Consider the following 22,566-nt stretch of genomic DNA (forward strand, 5'->3'; position numbering starts at 1 on the left):
TATTGAACAAAATTTAGGAGCACAGTGAGGAGATGATATACTGGTGTTGACTGAGGATTGGTTCATGGACAGAGAACACAGTAAGAGGTGCTGGGGCTGCAGCTGTTCACAGTCTACAATAATGTTTTTGAGGATGGAGGGAGTGTAATTGGATGTAGGAAATGAGGCTCGATGGCAGTGAGGGGTCTGAGGAGGAATCAGAGTGGTTTCAGGAGGACTTAGGTAGTCTGTGAATGAGCAAAGACATAGCAGACAGAATGTACCATGAAAAAAAAATCTGAGGTCACATCTTTTAGCATCAAAAGAATGAAATATGGAGTGATTCTTTTAAAGCAAGGAATGTTCTTGTAACGGAGGAAGTAGAAAAAACAGCCTCCCACTATGCACTCTGCTTACATTTCTTGCTGCTTTGCTAAAGCAGCCAACATAATCAAAGACCTCACCCACCCTGATCCCCTTTTCCCTCCCATCAGACAGAAGATAGCTTCAAGGATAGCTATCCTCAAGGATAGCTTCTATCCCATTGTTATAAATCTATTGAATGGTCCCCTAGTATGATAGTATGGACTCTTGACCTCACAATCTATCTCATCATGACCTTGCACCTTATTGTCTATTTGCCCTGCTCTTTCTCTGTGACTGTAATTGCATTCTGTTATTGTTTTCCCCTGTGCTACCTCCATGTACTATTATGATGAAATGGTCTGTATGGAAGGCATGCAAAACAAAGTTTTCACTGTACTCAGCATTCATGACAATAATGAACCAATTACCACTTCATCAATTTATGTATACCGAAGTTCAACAGGTGGATTCCTGGTATGAAAAGTTTATCCTGGGACAAAAGATTAAGCAGACGGCCACTGTAGGGTCATGGAGAGACACAGCACAGAAACAGGTCCTTTGCTTCACTGAGTTCGTGCTGACTATCAATTGCCCATTTTACATCAACCCCACTTTATTCTCACCACATTCCCATCAACCCCTCCCAGATTATACCACTCACCTAACACCAGGGGCAATTTACAGCGACCCATATGCCTACCAACCTGCACACATTTGGGAGGTGGGAAGAAACCGATGCACACGGAGGAAACCCATGCAGTCGCAGCAAGATCGTGCAAACTCCACACAGACAGCACCGGCAACTAAGATGAAAAGTTGGTTGCTGGAGCAATGAGGCATTAGTGGAAGTACTGCACCATTGTGTCACCCAGTCTACTTTTCACAGTTTACTCTTTTAACCCCATTTTCCAATCTCTCCTTTCTGGAAAGCACTACAGAGCCGGTAAAACAAAATCTTCACGCCATTTTAAAAGTTTCTTCCCCAGGAAGTTAACCTGGTCAGCCATTCTAGTTGTCACCCCAACCCCTTTTCACTGCACTGCGCTGTAAATACTTTTATAATGCTGTCTACATTTTAAGTACATGCTGCTACTTATGTATTTATGTGCATTTTATTCCAAATCTGTATTTTAACTTCTAACTTTATATTTTATATAATACTTTATTCATTATAATCATTGAATTTTGTTGCTTTTTACCGCATGCAGGTGCCCTGCCCAACACATCAGAGTAACTTCCTAATGCCTGTAGGTATACATGGTGAATAAAGTTGATCCTTGTTCCTTATGTTCAGAAGTGTAGGTTATAACCTCATTGAAACATACAAGATTATCGTTGAGTTTAACAGGATAGATGGAGTGATAGCATTTCTCATTCCTGGGGATGCTACAACCAAGGCTCACCATCTCAAATTAAGGGGTCAGCCATTCAGGATGCAGTTGACAAGAAATCTCTTCACTCTGAGGGTAGTTACCCTCTGAAATTCTCTATCTGTGGGGGCTCAAACGAACAGGAATTTCAAGACTGATGATAGTTATTTTTTTGGTTATTAAGGGAATCCAAGGGTATGAACTCTGGGTAGAAAATTGGGGCTGAGGAACAAGATCATCAGTGATCTTACTGAACAGCAGGCAAAGGGCTGAATGGCCTAGTTCTGCTTCTATTCCTTATGTTCACGTTGTTCGGTCAGATGCCCCTGAAGTTATCCCTCCTCCAATCAAGGATTCCTCCAGTTGTCCTCAGTCCATTATCACATGGCCTGGCTCACTCCATTCTCCAAACCAGGAACATGCAATACCTCTTTGCTCGTTGGGCTGAAAACATACTGACCAAGGAAGATTAACTGTGCAGATTAGCTCCTCCACCTTCTGCACTATTATACCCTAGCAGCACAGCAGAATCTGATTTGTTTCCAAACACTAATCTAATGGATTCAGAATCAGAATCGTTTTTTTTACCACTAAGTGAAACATACTGTTTTTCAGTGGCCGCACAGTGCAAAGACAGAAAAGTCTATGAATTACAAAAATAAACTGTGCAAAAAGCGGTAGCATTCCTGGTTTCATGGACCATTCAGAAATCTAATGGTGGAGGAGAAGAAGCTGTAACTAGATCATTCTATCCTTAACCAGCCTTTCTCCTCCTCATTCAAAATGCCTTTAACTTAAGTGGCTTTTCCAATCAGCACTGAACATCTTTCTTGACTGAGCCTGTTTTTTTTAGAATTGCATTAAATGTTGTTATGGTGTATCGATGATTAAGTAAATTTGCATGTCAGGATATATAATGCCCATCAAATACATTGTGTGACAGCAGACTGGATATATCTCATCTCTATGCAAGCATCGTGACTTCTGAACAATGGTGTTAAAAACTACTATTCAAAAACCACTTGAAATCCAATGGAAATAAAATCCCGCTTGGGTCACAGTAACAATGCAGCAGGAAGGCATTCAACAGAGTGGAAGTGATATTATAATGGAAATTCTGGAAAAATGACTTGTCAAAATATGCCTCACACTTCTTTTTCTCTAATCCATTAAATTACTGTTGCCATGGTTGTTCCTGTATAGAATGGAATGGGCTAAGGAATCTGTCGGGCAGAACAGCTTGCTTTAGGGCAATGTCAGATGCATCTTCCTTTCACGCAGTTTATCCATTCCTTCCTTCTTTTAATACACTGGTGGAGAAGTGCATTGAGCCAGCAAATTCTAATTTCAGCTGGTAACTAGTACAACAAAAACTTGTATCTACATGGCAACAATAACAAATGGAACCAAAACCCGTCACAGGAGATCATTCAAGCAAAATTATGTTTTGCTGCCACAAAGCGATAAATTTCATGGCATGTGTCAGCAATAATAAACCTGATTCTGAAAAATGGACTTCTCGCTACCCTGGGTCAGAACTCAGTCACAGAACTTTGTGGAGTTCCGTAAAGAGGAATGGAACTAGTTTGATGGGAATACTATTGATATTCTGTAACAACATTGCCTGCAATGTTAATGGAACAGCTATGGGAGGAGAGTGGAATACTCAGCTGGTCAAGCAGCATCTATGGAGGGGAAAGGTGTAGGATGATGTTTCTGGTTGCAACCTTGCATCAGGACTGAGAAGGAACAGGAATATATATAGGCTGAAAAGTGATTGATGGACCCAATGGGGAGGGATGGAACCAGGTGAGAGGAGCAGGCAGGAGAGATGTACAAAGGGAGAAGAAAACAGGGTGGACAGGGAAGTGAGTGTGTGACAAAGGTTTTGAGTTACCTGAAATTGGAAAAGGGAGGAAAGCTACTAAGCACAGAATGGAAATGTCCTTTAAGTTAAAGAACTTTGACTAAGAAGTGGAAAGGATGCCTGAGGATCCATTGCCTGCTTGTCTCGATGGAGTAATTAGTTAGCTGCTAAAGAAGGTGGAGGAAGTCTGCAGGGCTAACCCCAACACTGAATCCTCACCTTTACCATTGTTAACTCAAGCTTTGAGCATTCCCCTTCCCTCCCCATTACAGGAAGGATGAGGAGGCTGTAGAAGAATTTCACCAAGATGCTGCCTGGATTAGGGAGCCTGTTCTACAAGGAGACGTTGGTTATTTTTTCTGGGATGGCGGATGGCTTGATAGAAGTTTATCAGATTGTCAGAGGCAGAGATCGGGTTGACAGCTGGTATCTTTCTGTCAGGGTCTGAGTGTCCGATACAAGAGGGAAGGCACTGGGGGAGTGTTTGGAGTAACGTTCAATAGTCTGGAAAATTGCTAGTCCTGCACTACCAGACAAGTAAGCAGACCAGATTTTTGGAGTTTTATTGTACAGATTGCTAGGTATACAGCTGAGATCTTCCAATGTTTTCTGATTTTATTCAAGGCTTTATAGCAAGTTGAACTCTCTTGGGTCACGCAGGTCCAAAGCCCGGTGATCACCTGTACTTCTTTCAAAATATCACCTTAAGCAAAACGTATGGTGTCCACTTGGCTTTCAAGACATGGTTCAATTGATGTGCTGATGTGATTTAGAGAGTTCAGAGGCTCAGAGTAAAACTGCACAGATTCAGGCCTTTGGTCCAACTTGTCCAAGCTGACCATCTAGGCCAATTCCATTTGCCTGTGTTTGGTCCACATCCCTCTAAACCTTTCCTAGCCATCTACATGTCCAATGCTTTTATCCATTTCTTGGACAGCATATACAGTACTATAAAGGGATACTGGACAGGGAGCTTTGCAAGGGCATTTGTAGCAGAACAGCCATGTTATAAGTGGAATTGATTATGATGTTCACTGTACAGTACTTAAACTGTCAGTAAGTAAATAGCAGTTTAAAGCTTCTGTCACTTAAATCTCTAGGAAAGTGGCAATTTGTAGATCAGTAAAGTTGAGTGAATACATTGGAAATTTTATTTCCATAAAATGAATTTAAATACACTGAGTTAACTTGAATCCAACAATTGCACTTAACAAGAATTTGTAACAAGGTTTGAAATATCCAAGCTGCATGCATAAATTACTCAGAAAAACACATCAGTACGTGATACTTATGCAACAGCTACACTAAGTTACTGCAGACCCGTTTATGCAAAGATCTGCTGGGGTTTACCGAGCAAGAGGCTAATCGATGTGCTAATTCAAGCCTTGCACCTTGAAATACACCTGAGATGGCAAGGCACGTCAAAGTTTAGCTTTAGTTGTCACGTGTACTGTACACTAAAATATCACAAGCAAACGGTGAAATGCGTTGTTTTGTGTCAATGACCAACACAGTCCGAGGATGTGCTGGGGTTAGCCCACAAGTGTTGCCCCGCTTCTGGACCAGAATAGAACACCGACAATTTACTAACCCTCAGGTCAGGACCTGAGGGCCGGAGTTACAAGAACAAGTTGGGCAGGTTAGGACTTTATTTCTTGGAGTATAGGAGGTGGTGGGGTGACCTTGTAGAGGTGTTTAAAATCATGAGGGGTTTAAATAGGGTGAACGCACACAACCTTTACCAAGGGAGAGGAAATTAAAAAATGTTGAGGCATAGGTTTGAGGAGAGCTGAGAGGCAGCTTGTCTTGCTGATAGGGTGGTCTGGATATGGAACGAGCTACCTCAGGAAGTGATCAAGGTAGGAACAATAACAACATTTAAACAGCATTTGGACTGGTACATGGATCAAAAAGGTTTGGATGGACTTGAGCCAAGTGTGAGAATATAGGACTGAATGAGATGAGAACATTAATCAGCATGGATGAGTTGGGCTAAAGGGCCTCTTTCTCAGCAGTGTGACTCGACAGTTCTAAACATTGTTAGAAGGGTAAATTATGTTCTGAGAACAAGGCACCTTGTGCAAGAGCAGACTTGGTGTCATTTATGTAGCCAGACACTCTTCCTTCACTCACACTGAGAGCGTTGCAAAACTGTTAGGACTTCTGCAATGCTTGTTGTGCATTCATTTGGAGGGTTGCAGTGGACAGAAAACTGGTGAAGGGGCAGGGGCTGAGGAGCTGGGGTGCATTACAGAGTATAACTAGGGCGATTATCGGGGCTTTTTGTATTTGATAGTTTATGCTGAAGGCAGAGTCATGATCAAGATGTGGGTGTTTGAAGCTGATGTGTGATCGATTGGAAGACCTGAGGGAGAGCCAGGGAGAGGTTTAAATTTTTAACTTAAAAGTTAAATTTTTAACTTAAATTTTAAACTTAAAATCCCTGCCACCGATTTGACAGTAGTACTGCAGCTTCTACAGACTAGGACTATTCAGGCAGATCCTCTTTAAGTGATACTAAAGCAAGAACACTGCCATGTCTGGGCACCACAAAGTGTTAGCACACTATACATTAGAGAATCCAGAAGCAAGGAGCCCACCTTTTTGATGGACATGTTAATTACTCAACTGAGTTTAGAATTGATGTTTTCCAATGAAATATTGTAATACAAATCTCGGAACTATTTCTTCTGTTGTTCAGCCCTCCTTTGCTGAAATTTGTGCTCACTACATTAGGTTTTGCTGAGTCAGTCTGTAATGAAACACACAAGCTGCCAGGTGCGTTTTTGTATTTGGCTTTGGGAACTGGAATGGTTTGATGCAGGGAAAATCCCATCCATGGATTTCTCCCTGAGCTTGGAAAAAGGCTAAAGCCATCAGCTGATCAATGCAGGTTGGATGGGAACGCTCACTCGCTTCTGATGGTCCTGTGGCCATTTCTGTCAAACAACTTCACTCTAAGAGCAAAGCCTTATGCAGACTCACTTTCAAGGATCTACAGTTCATGTTCTCTGTATTATTTATTTATGATTTGAACAATTTGGCTTTTTTTGCACATTGGCTGCTTGTCAGTCTTTTTTATGTACAGTTTTCATAAATCATATTATTTTAAAAATTTTACTTAAATGCCCGCAAGAAAATAAATCTCAAGGTAGTACATGGTGACATATAAGTACGTTGATAATAAATTTACTTCAACTTCAATCTATGCAATTCTGCTACTGATATTACCACAGCTTTCATGTGTGTACGGAGATGGAGGAACTATAGGAAGAAGGCAGTCAGAGGTAATCTTTGATCCAGTCTCTGCTTCTTCTGACAACAACTTGTATTTATATTGTTTCTCTAATGCAATTGAATGCCCTGACTATTTTACCAAACAAGATGTGACTTCAGGAGGTGCTATGACAGATTAGGACAGCACTTGCAAAGCACTGTGGAAACTGGACGCGGGGAGAAGGTTGAAAGGCTCAGCGATTTAAGAGGGAGATTCCGGAGCTTTCATCTCGCACCTGGAAGCACAGCTGCTGGGGAAAAGCACTGGAAATGTTGGGGTTGTGTGAACGGGTGCATTTGGAGGTTCTCAGTTATTAGAGAATCGCAGGGATGGAGCAGGTGACAGCGATAGGGAGAGCTGAGGTTATGTAACGTACAGGTGATGGGCGAGACGGACAGCAGACATTAGAGTAAGTCTGTGGAGCTCAATTACGTTAAGTGACACTCACAGTATTGCATGGGAAGGAATTTGCCAGGGATAAGACTTTCAATCCCACCTTTGAAACAAATGTAAGCATGGCACACTTCCCACTAGCATGATGCAGTGTGACTGAAGAAAGAAGAAGAATACTGGAACTGATGCAACATAGAGGGTTCAAGAGTGAGCTCTGTGCAGGCATAAATCTGGCACCAAGCTGTGCCAACCTGATCTCAGCCAATGAAAACCCAAAATAACGATGGCCAATCTAAATCCAACCACAACTCAAGTATGTAACTGATCAATTTTGTCCCTTGCAATCCTTTTGCAGATTGTAGCAAACATATAACATCATTTCCCTGCTTCCCTACTCCCTCCCACCCAACTCTCTCTCTCTCTCTCTCTCTCTCACACACACACACACACACACACACACACACACACACACACACACACACACACACACACACACACACACACACACACACACACACACACACACACACACACACACACACACACACACACACACCCCCCCCCCCCCCCCCCTTATTTCTCCAGTACGATAAGATGGACCCTTGACTTCACAGTCTACCTCGTCATATCCTTGCACCGTATTGTCTGTTCTCATTGTACCTATTCTGTGACTGTAACACAATGTTCTGTATTCTGTTATCGCTTTCCCTTGTACTCTCAATGGACTAATCAGTTGGAAGGACAGACAAAACAAAATTTGTACCTTGTTACCTGTGACAATGAAAGATCGATAAAATTAATAAACCAACATCTTGTGCTCTGACAGGCTGGATTGCAAAGTTCCAGCTCCTTCGTTTCTTAGCGGTGGCTCTATGTAACAGGGACATGCAGAGAACCAGCTCGCTTCCTCCCATTAATAAGCAGCTATCAGCACCGTTCCCTTCCATTTCTCACTTTGCTTTGTCAAGGAAATCCAACTTGCCTTATGATTTGCAAATTATGCTCTTCACTAATGAACTGCTTCACCAGATAAATAATTTATAAGAGTGTCTGCAAAGTACATTATTCTATCTCCTTGATGGAGTAACAGTAATTCTGGTCTCAGTGCCTGGCAGCTGGGTGTCTCCAACACTCAACAGCAGAATGACAATCAAAGTTAATAAGTAGTTAGGAAAGTAAGGTCTGGAGCTCAGAGTCCAGAGACCAAGAACGTTTGCCAGCTGGGACTTGGGGGCCGGTTGGAGGATTATGGGCTCAGGTGGGTGCATGGTGTGGCAGTTTAACTACGAAGAAGAGTACAAAGCTTGTACGTGCCTGTCAGAATAAAAGGTAAAGATAACAGGCTTAGGGTACCTTGGTTTTCAAGAGATGTTGAGGCTCTGCTTATGAAAAAATTGAGGTGCTTAGCATTTATAGGCAGGGGGGAACAAATGAAGTGCTTATGGAGTATAAGAAATGCAAGAGAATACTTAAGAAAGAAATCGGCTGACTGAAGCATCATGGGAGATCAGAACATTGAGTTGGCGGGTGCAGCAATCAGAGGCCTATGCATTCGAGCAATCATTCTCTCTCTCTCGATGGTAAGAAAGAGTCTGCTGGTTGTCAGGTTGGGGGAACTTGAATAAGCGATGCTGCAGACTGTAACATCGAATCAGCGAGCTGTTGGCCTCCCCCTCACTGTGGCAGGAGTGATATCTCTCTCTTCCTCATTAGAGACAGAGAGAGGACCTGTATGAGATGTCTAAGTGTTGGGGTAGACAGTACTTTTCAATGGACTCTAGATCATGGTCTCTGGGCTTGCTATTGTTCCCATGCTGGGTGGTGAGGGGGTGCTGATGCTTTTTCTGGAGCAACAGGTGAGGAGGGGCAGCAGCAGGATTGAGGATAGCCAATGTTGTTCAGTTGTTTAAGAAAGGTTCTAAGAATAAACCAGGAATTTATAGGCTGGTGAGCCTGACGTCAGTAGAGGGAAAGTTACTGGAAGGTATTCTTTGGGATTGAATATAGGAGTATTTGGATAGACGGGGACAGCTTGTCAGTTTGACTTCATGTGTAGTAGGTCGTGTTTAACCAGTCTTATAGAGCTTTTCGAGAAAGTTAATGAAGGAAAGCTGATGAAGACAAGGTAGTGCATGTTGTCTACATGGACTTTAGCAAAGTCCCACATGGGAGGTTGGTTAGGAAGCTTCAGTCACTCGGCATTCAAGAAATGGATTAGGCACTGGCTTTGTGAGAGTAGCCAGAGAGGGATAGTAGATGGTTGCCTCTCTGATCAGAGGCTTATGTTAGTGGAGTGCCGCAGGGAATGATGCTGGGTCCATTTTGGTTTGTCGTGTATATCAATGGTATGGATGACAACGTGCTTAACTGGATCAGCAAATTTTCAGAAGACACCAAAACTGGGTGTATAGTGGATAGCGAGGAGGACTATTGTGGCTGCGATGAAGTATCAATTTAAGGTCTTATGCTCCTCTGAGGGATAGGAGACGCAGGTTACAGGTAATATTAGTGGGAATGGGATTGTCCTGTGAGTTGAGAGGGATTCAATTGGCTGAAATGTCCTTTTACTGTGCTGTATGGAATTAAGGAAATATTGAAGGATGGAAAACTCAGTGCTATTGTTCTGTGAAAGAATCAGGATACTTTTCAGATGGTCTGACCAACGTCCGTCCACCAATCAGTATTAATAAGGCATAAAGCACCAGAGCAGACTTGGAGGCAATTCGAAGCAGCAGAACTGAGGCAGGGCAGAGTCGAGACGGCCCAGCTGGCTTTGCATTTATTGTTTTTCCCTTATTTCTGCACAGTGCCTATCAAAGGGCAATGGACTGCCTTTGGCATCTCTCTTTCTCCCGCTTGAAACTTGGGCCAAACACACACATTCTTGTTGAGCAGCCAACATCTTCTTCCATCAGAATGAAGCAATAATGGCTTGAACTCGTGCACCACCAGGCTCAAGGACAACTCCTATCTCACCGTTACATTGCTCTTGCACAGGCCTCTTGTACGGCAAAAATGAACCCTTGATCTCTTAATCTACCTTGTCATGTTCCTTGCACTTTACTTGTCTATCTGCACTGCACTTGCTCTTCAAGCATAGCACTATATTATTGCCTTCCCTTCATACTAACTATTTATGTGTGGAATGACCTGTCTGCATAGAATGCAAACGAAGTATTTCACAGTATCTCAGAGAGTGTGACAATTACCAATCTATCCTAGACATGAATGACTCCTCTGTAAAAATAAATGATGCCTAATCTAATATTAGGCTTAGAATTGCACGCCTACACTCACACTATCTCCAATCTCTATCTCTGATAACTAATCAGATGAATAAAACCTCTCGCCTCCATTATCTTATCAATATCAGTCATCCTCTTAGCTTTACTTAATTGACTGTAGAAGTCCTACCTGTATTACCAACAAAGTATGGGAAAGAAGGAGAAGTCATGTATGATTCAGGCCTGAACCTACTCTAATCTGCCAGGCACCTATTGGTCTTTGTATTTCAGGCTTTTCCTTTGCATTGTCAGTTTCATCCTGAATGTTTTTGCCTGAACTGTATGACCCAAGCTAATTTTCTTGTGACCTTGCAACATTGCTATCACACATGGGTATTTTGTTCGCAATGATCTTCAGGGCCTTTCCCTGCTCTGTATCCTCAAACAAGCATGTTAGGCAGATTGCCAAAGGAACATTATCACTTCACAAAATCAGTAAGGTTAAGAGACTGCTGGAGACATTTTGGTGTCGAATTTTTACGCATAATGCTGCAAATTACACATACATTCACAAGACTGATTCCAGATTGATGGCCTGATTCTATAAAAAGAGAGCTTGAATAAACTTCCAGTGTATTCTTTAGCGTTTAGAAGGATCAAACCTTACAAAATTCTTAAAGCATCTGACCAGCAAGATGCAGAGGGGATATTTTTTATGACTGAGGTGTTCAGAACCAGTTTGAGATGTTTAGAACAAAGACGAGAACTTCACAGAGTTCTCAGAACTCACAGAACCTCACAATTTCACAGAGAGTGGTCAATCTCTGGAATTCTCTCCCCTGGAGGGCTGTTGGGTTGATCACAGTAGGTTTCTGCTCTTAAAGAGAATGAAAGGGATATGGATATGGTGCTCCAAGAAGAGGTGGAAAATGATCCAAAGTCCTGATAAATGAAGAGCCTATTTCCTACTCCTCTTTCCTTCATTCTTATATACTATATATATCAGAGGGAGATATGCTGTATAATTATATATAAAGAATTGGCAATGTCAAAATAAATGTAAATTCAAGGCAGATAAGTAATGGGCTTGTGAGAGTTGTAACCAAAGCTATCGTTGGAGGGAAGACAGGTTAGCAGGCAAAATATACAATTTATGTTACAATGAACATAAGGAATCGTAACAGAATTAGGACACACATCCTTTTGAGTCTGTCCCACCACCCAGTGTGCTAACTGAACTTCTACACATCCCCTCTGGAATTCACCAATCTTAATCAATTCTCAATTGAACATCAGCCTCTCCGCAGCAGGAATTTTGAGATTCACAAGCCTCAAATTGAAGACAGTTTTCCTCACCCAAATCCCAAATAACTGTCCACTCCCCCTAAGACTATGATCTCCTTCCACATCTAGTCTCTCCAGTCAATGATGGTCTCCCAGTGCCAGTCCTAAAAAATCCATCTGAAGATCAAACGTGCACCAACATAACTTCTGCGCTCTTGCCGGTATGAACTAGTTGGATTCACAGGTTGTTTTATCCTTCTTGTACACTTAAAGGATGGGAAGGCTTTACTAGGATGCCACGTGGATTAGAGGGTATGAGCTTTAAGGAGAGGTTGGACAAACTTGGATTATTTTCTCTGGAATGTTGGAGGCTGAGGGGAGAGCTGACTCAAGTTCATAAAATTATGAGAGGCGTAGATAGGGTAGAGAGTCAGAATTATTTTCTTGGTGTAGACATGTTAAACGTTAGAGAACATTTACTTAAGGTGAGAGGGGGTGTTTAAAGGGGGTTTTACACAGAGAGTGGCAGGTGCTTGAACAGGCTGTCGGGGATGCTGGCAGCAACAGATACAACAGGGATTACAAGGCTTTGGGACAGACACCAGTAAACCCCCCCCCCCAAAAAAAAAAAGTCACTCCAGGCAGATGGGGCTCATCTGCTATGATTAGTGGCTTATCTATGAGATGGAAAACTCCAATCTCAAACCTCCACTGCCTTGCAGCTATGCCTAGTCATGAGGAAGGCTTTGGGGGTAAACCCCTAGGAAAAACCCAGAGCTGGAGTCCCTAAGGCTATGTCCCTATGTTGAGTTCAACACTGGCTGGCAACTCTTTTGTGACAAACTGTATCGGTTTCTGTTGTCCCTTCGGATTCATCATCTGTATGGAAAGGGGGAGCCTACTGGATGGGCAACAGCTTACTCTCCATATCGTACTGCCCTTGCTTACATACTGGCTTGCTTATACAGAGACAGTTAGGATGCAACATCCATGGTCAACAGAGGGCCTCGTGAGACAGATTCATGAATATGCAGGGACAGTGGGATACAGATTCTGTGCAGGCAGAAGGGATTTAGTTGAACTTGACATTGTGTCTGGTGGGTAGAAGAGCCTGTGCTGAACCGCGCTGAGATCTGTGCTTGTGGCTTGGAATATTCGGTTAATTAGGCTTTGGAGCTTGAGCATGGAGACCCCTGTCCCCAGAGGTGAGGGAGCTGCAGCAATACTGACATTAGAGCCAGCAAACGATTCAGCTCTACATGAGATTGTGATGGGTTTGCCTTAACTGGGAAGGTTATTAAGACAGCGTTCAACTCTCACTGCATCATTACTATGATAGGGCAGTTTGGTTAGCACACCATTGAATTGGAATTTTCTTTAAAATTGACCCAAACGTTGACTTTTTATTTTGATACACAGTCATGTGTCAAAGAACTGCAATGAATTGTGTAACAAAAAAAATTTACAGGCAGTGCTGCAGACCAGAAGAGTGTTTATCTCCTTGTGAAAGCATTGTGGACAGGTGCTCATGGTCTTCTGACAACCTTCAGCCGTACGCCATGAATCAAGCGTAAACAATGACCCTGGTAAAGTCACTGGGAGCACGCTGAAGAAACTACTCTGCAAATGAGGGAGATGTGTATCAGACTGGAACTGGTGCAGTCATTTGGGGTGTTGAAGACAGGCATTATGCTTCTAAAATAGATAGGGATCGATTCCAAATAAATCACGCACACACACACACCCGTTGCTACCTGAAAGGGACCTGTACGTTCTCCCTGTGACCGCACGGGTCTCCTCCGGGTGCTCTGGTTTCCTTCCACAACCCAAAAAGATTTACCCCGTTGATCGATAAGTTGTCCCGTGATTAGGCTAGAGTTAAATCAGGGGTTCCTGGGCAGCGTAGCTCGAAGAGCTGGAGGGCCTATTCTTCACTGATTTTCAATCAATAAACAAACACAGTCTCCTGAAGGTTGGGTGGGTATTATGTAGTGGTTAGGAGAAGTCGTCAGATTACTGGACCATTATTCTAGAGACGTGATTTTGAATCCCACCATGGCTGCTGGGAAAGGTAAATTCAAGTTATAAAATAAGCTTGGAATTTAAAAAGAAATACAGCTGTTTACATCGGTAACCAAGAAACCACTGGATGGTTGGTGTGCCTGAAAAACCCATTTGGGGCAGGAAATCTGCCAGACTGACCTCTACTTGATTGAAGGCCCACCGGGGTGAGTGGCTCTGAACTGGCTCTTCAGTGGTGAATAAATGTTGGCATCTCCAGTCACGTCTACTTTGTGTGAACCAGTGGATAAACACACATGAGGATGTTTGCAAACAAACACACAACACATACGCACTCTCACATGCATATACACTTACTCACACACACACACACACACACACACACACACACACACACACACACACACACAAACATATAAACAGGCATGTAACAACACACACAAAATGCTGGTGGAACACAGCAGGCCAGGCAGCATCTATAAGGAGAAGCACCGTCGACGTTTCGGGCCGAGACCCTTCGTCAGGACTAGAACTTAAACAGGCATGCTCATAGACACAGCAACATACAAGATGCTAGAGGAACTTAACGGGACCGACAACAACTATGGAGTCCTGACCTCACAATCTACCTTCTCCTGTACCTTGCAACCTATTGTCTGCCTGTACGGCACTTTCTCTGTAAATATACCATTATCTCCTGAATTCTGTTTCCTTTGTACTGCTGTGAGGTGCTGATGTAATGGAAATGATCAGCGTACATGAGTGAGGCTTTTCACTGCATTTTGGTATGGTGGCATTAATAAACTACGTTCACATCGAGAGTCGATGTTTCAGGATGAGACCCTTTGTCTGCACTAGACACACATATGTACACAAGCACATATACGCAGACACATACACAAACCCACTTACATACAAAAACACAAACACACACGCGCACTTAAGTATGCACACAATCATACAAAAATACAAGCACATACGGCAATAGAAAATCAAACAGAAACACACACTTTTCATGCTTAGTGCTCCCACACAAACAGCAGATTGACCGAACAGTCATGGAAGGGGGTGAGTGGTCCTCACCAGTCTGAGAAGTTAATGACTGACTGGGCCAGACTGATGTACTTTCGAAAGGTGCAGCGTTGACTGTCTGCCCCAGAGTGTGTGCTGTCAGTGCCGGTGCTCACGTGTCGTGTAATTAGCTCCCGGTTGCTTCACAGATGCCACTGTTTTTCCCTTTGCCAGCCTAGATAGTGTACGAGTGAACAGCTGGTCTAATTGGTCAGCCTGGCAGGGGTTTCGGGGACGCAGCTAACACAGGAGTCTCTGGTTTATCTCTTTACCCGCACTCTTATCTGATTACCTTTCCTGTCTCTGCCTCAATCTGGACCCTCTGCTGTTCCTCCTGCGACCATTTGTAAGGGAGAGGCTGAAGGAGGCTTCTCCTGAGTTTCACCGCCTGGCTGCCACCAGCAGGAGGAGCTGAAGATCAAGGCAGGACCACGGCTGGGAATCAGAGCTCCCCGTGCAGGCTGCACTCTCACCCATCCGTGAAAGTGCCCGGGCCAAAAGTTGCAATCAGCCGGGAGGAGCTAATAGTGGCACCCTCAGCAAGGTATCTGTGGTAACACACATTGCAAGTCTGTCTTCAAGTCACAGATTTAATCCCCACTTCCTCACCAATCAAACACAGAAACAATCTTACACTGTTGACCATCAAACACCCACTTTAAAGATTTATAGGTTAACTTAATTTGTCGTATGGCTATTGAAACATATGGTGAAATGCAATGTTTGTGTCAAAGCTGCAACCAGCCCACCTGTGTTGCCTTACTTCCAGCGCCAATGTGGCATATCCACAGTTTACTAACCCTGACTAATCCGTATGTCTTTGGAATGTGGGAGGAAGCCGGGCCAGTGGAGGAAACCCACACGGTCACAGGGAGAACGTACAAACTCCTCACAGACAGTGGTGGGAATTGAACTCCAATTGCTGGCACTGTAAAGTGTTCCAGATCCCTTACTGATCTCAGATTACTCTCTCGCAATTCCTTCCAACTCCATTCCATCCTCCAGATTCTATCACCATCTAACACACCAAAGATAATTCATAGCAGTCAATTAATTTACCAGCTTGCACATTTTGTGATGTAGGAGGAAACCGAGCAACTGAGAGAAACCCAGCAGTCACTATGGGATCTTCTCTTCCTGTCACTCATATCCTTGGAACCTATCAGTTTAGAGTGAGAGGGTACAGAAGATGTCACCCAGATATCACTTAGATTTAAGGGTAAGAGCTATAAGGAGAGGCTAGGCAAATTTATGTAACACATATAAAATGCTGGAGGAACTCAGCAGGTCAGGAAGCATCTATGGAAATGAACAAGCAGTTGATGCTTTGGGCTGAGACCCTTCATCAGGACCTGATCAAAACGTCGACTGTTTATTCCTCTCCATGGATGCTGCCTGACCTGCTGAGTTCCTCCAGCATTTTGCATGTGTTGCTCTGGATTTCCAGCGTCTGCAGAATCTCTTGTGTTTAGGCCAGACAAACCCGGTTTGTTTTCAGTGGAGCACCGGAGGCTGAGGGGAGACCTGACAGAGGTTTGTAAAATTATGGGGATGCATAGATCAGGTGGATATTACGAGTCTTGTTCTCAGTGTGGAAATGTCAAATATTAGAGGGCATTGTTTTAAGTGAGAGGGGGAAAGTTTAAAGGGGATGTGCATGGCAAATTGTTTTTTTTACGCAGAGAGTAGCTGGTGCCCTCAGTGTGCGACAAGGGGGTGGTGGAAGTAGACATGACAGTAGCATTTAAGAGTCATTCAGACAGGCACAGGTATGGGCAGGGAACAGAGGGATCCAGACCATGAGATTAGTTTATATTGGTTTTGGTCTGTGCTGCATTACATTGCATGTTCTATGTTTTATCAACAGTATCATGCCCATCTAACTTCTCATATTTATTTTAACATTTTTCTATGATTCAGAATGAAACCACTTAGACCATCGAGTCGCAGTACCTTCCCAACTGATTTCCCTCTAACCTGTTCTCCCTCACATGCCCATTAAGACCTCACAATTTCTCCTGCCACCCACCTACACTAGGAGCAAGTTATGGTGGCTAACCTGCACATCTTTGGGATATGGGATTACACAGGGGCACTGAGATGTAACCCACGTGGTTGCACAGTGAATGTGCAAACTCCAGAGAGCCCCTGAGGTCAGGATCAAACCTAGCTCACTGGAGCTCGAAAGCAACACTACATGTACCATTGTATCTCCCTCAGTTTCATCATCTAAATTGTCCTTTCTATCAAGTTCTGATTTGTTGCTCCTTACATTTCAGGTCCCCTGTTGTCTGCAGAACAGAAAAGAACGTTTGTAAGAGTAACGGGAGAGAGCCATGGGACAGTATAGTTATACATTTTGAAAATCTTTTACCACTCAGCAAAACTTTTTAATCACTGCAACTCCTCTCTATATCAAAAGTGTACGTTCACATAGACCAGTGGTGAAAGAATCAGATACTGGCTGAGCCTTGTTTGAAAGAAACAGTAAGCTGGGTTGGGGATTTTTGTTCAATGAAGTCTACTTATTTGAGAACTCTGAATCAGTGCAGGCTTCCTCCTGTCATTTAAAGGTTGCTTCAAGACTCAAAGTAAGGGACGGTCAAATCTTGATACCTCAAGTGCCGAATAGGGAGAGTGTAGCGAGAACAAAAACACCACCTTTCAAAAAGATATTAATATGTGATTCTGTCTGGCCTCTAGAGTGTGGGTGAGGGGAACAGGAGAGTTCCTCCTGTTGGTATTCCTCCTTCTGCTGATATTCCTTTAACTTAGCCAAAACTTTTTATCACATGCTGCCATATGAATGATGTAATTTTGTCAAATAAGATTAATCATTCATAATGAAATTTTGCAGGATACCTTCTGGTTAGTCAGTGTTTGTGATGTATGAACACAGAGAGGTTATCCAGTGATGTCTCATACAGCTTGGACAATATCTGCAGGAAACTCATGGCTTACGTGCAGAAGATCTTTGCAATGAACTGAGATTTGTCTTGGGTTATATTTAAAGGCAGTTCGCCAGATTAGAGTCCCAGCCCATGGACTTTGGCATGTCAACCAGGCTGCAGCAAAACAACTACCACTCACTGTCCGACTCCCTTGGCAGCCCTCCTTAACGTGTCCTGTCTTGAATGTAATGTCAACCTTTACATTCATCTCTGGCCACCATATCTTAGCTCAACCTCCCCAATCCCCAATGCCTTGTTTCCAGTCCCCAACCCCACTGCACATCTTTCAAAGATCTAAATTTAAGGTGAATTGATTATCAAAGTACATATATGTCTCCATATACAACCCTGAAATTCATTTTCTTGCAGGCATCCACAGTAAATCCAAGAAACACGATAGAATCAGTGAAAGTGAAACGAAACAGGATGGATAAACAACCAATATGCAAAAGACAACAAACTGTGCAAATACAAAAGAGAAAAAAATATACAATAAATGTCAAGGACATGAGATGAAGAGTCCTTGAAAATGAGTCCACAGGTCGTGGGAACAGTTTGGTGATAGGGCGAGTGAAGTTATCCCCTCTGGTTCAAGAGCCTGTTGGTTGAGGAGTAATAACTGTTTCTGAACCTGGCTCCTGAGGCTCCTGTACCTTCTTCCTAATGGCAGCAGCAAGAAGAGAGCATGGCCTGGATGCTGACAGTCCTTGATGATGGATGCTGCTTTCCTGGGACAGTGTCCCATGTAGATGTATTAAGTGGTGGGGAGGGCTTTACCTGTGATGGATGGGCCATATCCATATTAAAGCTTCTGGCCTCTGATCCCCCAATCAGGACCGGCTCATGAACCTCAGGTTTCCTTCTCCTGAAGTCGATAATGAGCTCCTTAGTTTTGCTGCCATTGAGTGAGAGATTGTTGTTGTGGCACCACTCAACCAGATTTTCAATCTCCCACTAATATGCTGATTCTTCATCACCTTTGATTTGGTCAACGACAGTGGTGTCGCCTGCAAATTTAAATATAGTATTAGAATTATCCCTTAGCCTGATAGTCATAAGTATAAAGTGAGTAGAGCAGGGGGCTAAACACACAGCCTTGTGGTGTACCTGCGCTGATGAAGATTGCAGTGGAGATGTTGTTGCCATTGACTGGGATCTGCAAATGAGGAAATCAAGGATCCAATTGCACAAGGAGGTATTGAGGCTAAAGTCTTGAAACTTACTGATTAATTTTGAGGGAGTGGTAGTATTGAATGCCAAGCTACAGTTGTTAAAGAGCATCCCGATGTTGTATCTTTGCTGTCCTGGTATTCCAGGGTTGAGTCAATGAAATGGCATCTGCTGTGGACCTACAGCACCGGTAGGCAAATTGGAGCGGATCCCAGTTGCTTCTCAGGCAAGAGTTCCTACGTTTCATCACCAACCTCACAAAACACTTCACCACAGTAGATATAAATGTTACTGGACGATATCATTGAAGCAGCTTACCACGTTCTTTGTAGGCACCAGTAGATTTGAAGCCTGCTTGAAGAAGATGGATACATCAGACTGCCGGAGCAAAAGGTTAAAGATATCAATGAGCATTTCAGCCAGTTGATCAGCACAGCTCTTTAATGCTCAGCCAGGTACACCATCTAGGTTGGATACTTCCCGTGGGTTCACCCTCCTGAAGGATGCTGTCCCGTCAACCTCAGAGACTGAAATCACAGGATCATCAGGGACTGTGGGAGATTGTGAAGGTTCATGTTTTGAATGTTCTTGATGGTCAAAGAGAGCGTAGAAGGCATTGATCTCATCTGGGAGCCAAGCCTTGTTGTCACCTGTGTTGCTTGGTTTCACTTTGTAAGAGGTAATAGCATTCAAATCCTGCCACAGCTGTTAGACATCCTTACTAATGGTAGCAACCTCTCCAGCTTCCCTCTATCCAGGCCTTTCAGTATTTCCTTTGTTCTTAATGGAATTGTTAGTGGGGAACTGTACAATGTTAATTGGGCCCATTGTGTCTCTTGTTCACTCTTTCAGAGACCTGCTCAATTAATCCCACACCCTCAACCTTTTTCCACAACCCTGCAATCTTCTCTTATCTAATTTCCTTTTGAAGATGACTGCTGTAAACTTTCCATGAAATTTCAGGACAGTCCATTTCAGATCATAACTACCTGGTTTTAAATTAGCCTGCAAGTCACTAAACATGGATAAAACATGGAGAGGACCCTCCTGATGAAGAGTTTCGGCCCAAAACGTCGTCACTACCTCCTCCCATAGATGCTGTCTGGCCTGCTGAGTTCTGCCAGCATTTTGTGTTTTTATTTATTTCCAGCATCTGCAGATTCACTCGTGTCACTAAACATGGGTTTGTTTCACTGAACACAATTCCCCCTGCAATAACTCTGGTTGTGAGTTAACCCATGTGGTTGCATTCCGTTACGGCCTTTCCGTAGCATAATGATGTCCTGGCTTGGACTGGGCTAAGAAGAACCAGCACATTAAGGACCCACATTAGCCAGGACATGCTCCCCTTTATTACTGCCATCAGAGAAGAACTACAGGAGTCTTGAAGACACACATTCAATGTTTCTGGATCAGCTTCTCCTCCGCCATCAGATTTCTGAATGGACAATGGACCAACCCATGAACACTGCCTCATTTTTGCTCTGTTTGCACAACTTATTTAATTTATATATACTGTATATATATATAATTGTAATTTATCATTTTTTTTACATATTGTATGGTACTGCTGCCACAAAACAACATAAAACTGATTGTGAAGTTTTAAGAGTGAGCTAATCCATGCTTCTACCTCAGCCAGCTCTCAAAGGTATCAAACACCCTTAACGCTCCTGCCAGTCAGAAGCCTTCAGAACACCTGATAAGCATTTTAAAAACAGGAAGAGTCTATGAGACCTAAAATTCCGAAGAATACTTAGAACATGATAAACATCTGAAAACTCTCAAATAATTAGTACAACTATCAGTGGTTGGCTTGGTCCTTCACGAGGGTTCTCATTGTTGACACCTTTCCTATATCAGGGCCGAAAGTTTCATTGGGGAAGTTACATAAATAATCTGTATCACTGTTCACGTCGTGTCTGTATTTGGCTATTTTCGTTTCAATGGAGGGAAGTGGCTGCACAGGAGAGAGGCCAGTTTCAGTTACTATGCAATATTTCTGCATGCCTGCTCAGGTCACGGACACAGTAAGGGCAGGGCTTCATTGAAACTTTTATGGGCTTAAGAATGGGAAGTCGCCTCTGCTGTCCAGCACCTTGCCAACCATGAGAATTTATCCTCTGTGAAGCTTATGCAGGCGAACAACGTGTTTGGAGTGGAGGCAACCAATGACTGTGGGCAACACACACAAAATGCCGGAGGAACTCAGCAGGCCAGGCAGCATCTATGGAAAAGGGTAAACAGTCAACGTTTCGGGCCGAGACCATCAGGATATCCAGCATCTTTCATTTGTGCAGTGACTATGGGTGGCATCTTTCTCAGCACATTCAGGGCCAGTATATTAGTTTGCCAAGCTCACCCCAAGGAAGGAAGGAACTCTCTCCTGAGTCCAGGACGACGTCGGTGGGAGGACACGGTGTTCTGTTCCCAGCGTCAGCTGAACCGGTGAAGACACATTTTTTTTACCTGCGGCTATTTAAAGGAAATACTAGTTCCCAGAAAAACTGAGTGGGGCCAGCGATCAAAACCAAATCTAAGCAGTACCATCATTTTCATGCTACTGCACACTTCACTTTAAACCTATCCTTTGCCTGCAACTAATTGTTTAACATGCTTCTATGACTGTAGAAGTTTCATGATGCCTAGAGCACTTTGGGTTGATAAATTGCTACCATTAGACAAAACCTCTGTCCAGTAAGTCTATGATGAAGTACTCTGCTCCTAACTAGACAAGGGCTGCGAGGAAAAGAAAGACCTTGAACTCTTTCGCTGATGACAAAAACAGGGCTTCAAACAACTTAGTTTCACAACTATTATCAATCATTTGCTGTCCCAGGTTACTGCCGGGCTGGTCGTCCTCTGGAAACTGTTTCAACGATCCAACTAGAAAGAATTGTGGCATAGATGATTTGCATTCAAGCACACACCACTGGGCAGAATAGACACTGAAGGAGACTGAGGAAGCAATCCGTTGGCAGAAAATTATTCACTGCTTAATAAGTAACACCACCTGCTTTAGAGATCAGCATTCAACTAACCAAAAATGTTACCGTTACTGTCAGATTCAGTTTGGGCAGTTTTGTGGTATACTAAGTACTTTAGTTGCATAAAATGTCCAAGAAATACAAATCCACTTTCTTAACCCAATCCACTGCTGCTGCTTTGTTCCAAGGATGCATTTATAATCCACTACTTACCTGTGACAACAGAAACATCTTTTCATTAAACAATGAGCACAATTCTGTGCTCTAGCTATACTCCGAAAACCCACCATAACCATTAAGTCTGGTAAACTCCACACTCTGCATTAGCTTACTACCGTCAGCATTCCCAGTACTGACTCATTGACATCACTGATCCCTCAACTCACTCCTCAACGTGACCGCATCCGTTTTAGTGTGACCCATTCCTCAGCTTGTATTCACTCTGCCACTGCAGCTCTTCAATATCACCACACCTTCTACTGACTCATTAACCTCTACTAACTCGTTCCCTGTACCAACTCGTTAACATTATCACCCCCTGTAAGATCAGCAGACCCAGAACCGACTGTTTAAATTCACCGCAGCCTGGGCCGACTCTAATATCA

At 43.3% G+C, this 22,566-nt stretch overlaps 1 protein-coding gene across 7 annotated transcripts in view; it reads right to left on the bottom strand.

The window, feature by feature from the left end:
* The window catches only part of LOC140728164 (receptor tyrosine-protein kinase erbB-4-like), a 943,636-nt gene that overhangs the window by 212,045 nt on the left and 709,025 nt on the right, over nucleotides 1-22,566 (bottom strand). The window lies entirely within an intron of this gene.

The sequence above is a fragment of the Hemitrygon akajei genome, chromosome 5 (assembly GCF_048418815.1).
Source record: "Hemitrygon akajei chromosome 5, sHemAka1.3, whole genome shotgun sequence".
NCBI lineage: Eukaryota > Metazoa > Chordata > Chondrichthyes > Myliobatiformes > Dasyatidae > Hemitrygon > Hemitrygon akajei.